The sequence below is a fragment of the Psammomys obesus genome, unplaced genomic scaffold (assembly GCF_907164565.1).
Source record: "Psammomys obesus unplaced genomic scaffold, mPsaObe1.curated_primary_1811, whole genome shotgun sequence".
NCBI lineage: Eukaryota > Metazoa > Chordata > Mammalia > Rodentia > Muridae > Psammomys > Psammomys obesus.
In genome coordinates, this window is record NW_026594263.1 from 1,292,747 (window position 1) to 1,297,071 (window position 4,325).

The window sequence follows — 4,325 nt, forward strand, 5'->3', positions numbered from 1 at the left end:
GTTCTCACTGGCACCTCAGAGTGACTTGGGGGAGGCTCTGCTGCGTGCCCCTTCCTTTTGGGCTCTGGCCCCTTCCTTGCCCCTTCTTTGCTCTTTCCCGGGGTGGGGGCGGGGGAACAGATGATGTTCAGGAGGTGACATTGCTCTCCATCCCCCACCTTGAGCCCCCAAGGATTCCTTCTAGTTGCCAAGCTGCCTTTAGGTTGGTTCCTGGCGTTACGGACGAGGAAATTGAAAAGCAAGATGCACTCGGGACAGAGGTTTGGATGCCTATAGCAAAGTGGCAGAAGCAGCAGGAAGTTTTCCTGCTGAGGGGAGGGGGGTGGGGAGCGAAGAGGGTGTAGAGAGCAGAAAGCCCTTCTAGATGTTGGAACTCAAGCACCCTGCCAGCAGCCAGATCCTCGAAGATCTTCTCCAGGTGAGAGCTTTGGTCCCCTGCGGGCAACTGTGAGTTCCCTGGGGGAAGATCTGGGCTTTTAACATCCCTCCTGCGTTTCCCAGGCATAGTGGCTAGGTTGCACTCCCAGGGATCTTTGCCGGTGGGGGAGGTGCACAGGGGATGCAGGGGATGCGACGTTTGGTTGTTTTGTGGGGAGGGGGCAGCTGAGACCTCAGGGTTCTCCATGCACAGCCAGGCAATGAAACATGAGCACTGTACCCGCCTGGTGGTATATTATTTACAGAATATCATGCATCAGCAAATGAAAATGAGCAGGAACATACCCGTCTCTTGGCTGTGTAAAATTCACACAATGTTAAGCCTGAGGTAACAGGACCCCTACCTCCCCTCTGCTTTCCCACTCTCAGCTACATTGGTTGGGCTCACCAACCTCTTTACCTCCCAGTATAAGAAGCCATATGCAATAATAATAACACTAGCTGTCATTTGCTTGGAGCTTGCTATGTGCCAGGCAGGCACAGCTCTAAGTACTTCATATGCATTCTTTTATTCATTCTTCACAAAAATCCAGTGGTGTAACAACAAATATTATTCATATTTTACAAATGAAGACATTGATTCATAGAGAAGCTATCAAGGCTATGGTCCAACAGCTAGTGAATGGCGGAGCTAGGATTTCAACCCAGTCTTTCTTCATACACTTCCCTACTGGTAACTATTGGAAATATAATGACAAGCCGGCTTTAATGAAATAATAAAAATCAGGTTGATTTCCCTGTGGCAAAACTTATTTGAATTCTGTATTTCTGAAGTCAGGGCCCAGTCCCAACAAATGCTGAATCAATCTTTTCAAATCACCCCCAATTACAAACTGTCAAGAAAGACAAACAGTGGGCCAGAATAACACAGCAGATCCTATTACTTGATGCCCAATTATAATAATACTTGCTAGTAGATCCTATAAATGAACACTTACTTTGCCAGCATGTTTCATGATTTAATAATCTTTGTAGAGCTACTTTGAAGTGAGTCCTATAACGAGTCTCACTTTTATAGATAAAGGAATTGAGGCTTAACAGTTGGGCTTCCAAACCAGATCCAAAACCAGAGCTGAAACAACCCCTTGGCAGAGTTGTGCACAACAGGGGTTTATATTTCCAGCAACCCCTCAGTCATTTGCACATAACTCTACACCGTCTTTCTATGAGCTCAGCCCCTTTACTAAAGACGGAATTGCATAGATTGGTGGAGAGCAAGCTTCCAGGAAAAGACAGTGTTCCGGATGGATTTGGGTTTTGTTGCTGTACTAAGCTCCGTGCCTGTAACATCAATAAGTTGTTATGCCTTGTAAGTTTTATTAATTAAACAAATGGCTGGTTCGCTGTCTTGGCGTTGTTAATCCTCTATTATGGCTCTATCTGAGTACTTCTGTTAGGAGTTAATATTTAAAAGAAATTTGCAATGATGGTGAAAACTGTCTTCGTACCCCCTAAGGAGGGAAGGGGGCTCATTTTGAAGCTACAACTTTAGTGGTAGAAGCTGTGTCCCATGTATGCATAATATTATTCTTGTGACCCACTCCCAGAATGATCCCTGTGAGCTGAAACCTATGTGTAACTAAAACCCCTTAGGATTGTTCCTAGGTCATATTGAACCCTTCAGTGGGATCTATTGCCATTTCCTACTGTTTCCCCAACCCATTCAGAGAGCTAGCATTAAATAGACTCTCTTCAATGTGAACAAAATGGGGTGTATGAACCCCATGCCTTTGGTCTTTGGAACTATGGGTGGATCTCATTGAAGTTGCTGGAAGCCTATGTTGCTGCTGCTCCTATGTCGGGGGACGTTCAGGTATAGTTCCAGGGTGGTGCATGAGAAATGTGCTGGTCACCCCAGTGTTTTCAAGTCTCTGGCTCTCATCTCTGTGATTTCATCAGAGTCCATTGCATCATTTCATTAGGCTACATGAAAGGAGTCAATGGGAAACCATGCTCAAATTTAAAAGTTTTGCTGAAATTTATTCTGTAACTTTTCCCTAATTGCAGTGACTTAACTACCCAGAGGTTTCCTTCTTGGCTGACTCTTCCTAACTATTTGCTAGAATGAATGACATTCTTTTCCTGGAATGTCCTTCTCACCTTCACCACTCAGCAAGGGTAGGGGAGATCTGCTGGGAGATACCTTCCTCTGTGTTCCCACAGCATCCTCTGCTGCCCTACATGCAGCCAGGTGACATGTGGCTTGCTGTTTGTTTACATACCTGTCTCCACATTGAACTGCATCTCCCTGGTAGAGGCTGCGTACATGTACAGTAGAGGATTTTTTTTCTGGTGCAGATATTAATGAAAGAATGAATTAATGTTATTCAAAAGCTGCAGAGGAGAGCCCCTCATTCACAGCAAGGGATTTTGCCATCCTTCCCTTTATAAGAAGACCAGCAAAAAGAGAACTTACATTATTCTTCAAGAAAGCCCTGGCTCTGTGTGTGTTGGGAGGAGGGGTATTTGTTTGTTTTTGTTTTTTGTTTTTTTGAGACAGGGTTTCTCTGGGTAGCCCTGGCTGGCCTCGAACTCACACAAATCTGCCTGCTCTGCCTCTCTGACAGTTGAGATTATAGACATGTGCCACCACACCTGGCTTGGCTTTGTGGGTTTAATTAATCAAAATAAAATATACTGTAATGCCAGAACCTGAAACCTTAGTGAAGGGCTTTCTTGGTTAATAGGCTATTAGAACTAAAAGTTAGTCCTCAAAAATTATCATTTTTCTTAATCTTTTTTTAAATTGAAGATTCATACAATATGTTCTGATCACAGTTTCCCTTCATCTCCTCCAGATCCTCTACACCACCCCACATACCCTACTCCATCCTTCATTCTCTCTTTAGAAAACAAACAGGCAGACAACAAAAAAAAAACCCAAACCAAAATATAAGATAAAATAAACAGTGAAAAAGCACAACACACACACATAAAAACTCACAAAATCAAAAACCATAATATACATGCAAAAGACCACTGAAATGAAAAAGTGCCCCAACACTTTTTCAAAACAATATAGACAAAAACAATCTATAATACCACCATCAAATTTGCTTTGTGTTGGCCATTGCTGGTCATCGGCTTACCCTTAAATGTTGTTGATATATACAGAGAGACTCCATTAGAGAGAACTTGTTTTTCCTTTACAATCAGTTGTCAGTTAAATACCCTCATGGTTAGAGATGGGGAAAGGATCCATTTCCCCTCTCAGCACTGGATCCCCATCTGGCTTGAACATGTGCCGGCTTTATGCATACTGCCATAGTCTCTGTAAGTTCATAGGTGTGTCAGTCTTGCTGTGTCTAGAAGGCCTTGTTTCATTGGTGTCCTCCATCCCTTCTGGCTCTTACGATCTTTCTACCTCTTCTGTAGAGTTCCCTGATCCCTGAGGGGAGATATATAATGGACATGGCCAATTTAGGACTGAGTATTCCAAAGTTTCTCACTCTCTGAACATCGTCCAGTTGTGAGTCTTTGTATTTATTCCCGTCTACCTCAGGGAGAAGCTTCTCAGATGATGCCTGAGAATGACATCTATTTATGAGTATAGCAGAATATCATTAGGAGTTGTTTTATTGCTGTGTTCCCTTAGGAGAACAGTAGTATTTGGCTTTTCCCCTAGATCAATGGCTTATCTAGTCTCAGGCTCTTGGCCACCAAAGCAATGTCAGGAATGGGTATAGAGAGGGACTTAAATCCAATCAGATAGTGGTTGGTTAATTCCACAACTTTTATGCCACTATCGAAGTCAGATCACTGTTGTAGATCACAGGGTTTGTGGCTAGGTCGGTGGTTCTCCTCTGGGAGGATACAGAGTACCCTCCAGTACTGTGAACACTAGTAAGTTATATAGGTCTTATAGTCAGCAGTAGTATCTTACCATG

General features: G+C 43.5%; 1 protein-coding gene across 1 annotated transcript in view; it reads left to right on the plus strand.

Moving 5' to 3' along the window:
- The first annotated feature begins 381 nt into the window (after positions 1–381).
- The window catches only part of Frmpd3 (FERM and PDZ domain containing 3), a 95,551-nt gene continuing 91,607 nt past the window's right edge, over positions 382–4,325 (plus strand). Inside the window, exon 1 of the mRNA XM_055618380.1 lies at positions 382–418. The gene's annotated coding sequence lies outside the window, so the exon portion shown is untranslated. The remainder of the gene's footprint in view (positions 419–4,325) is intronic.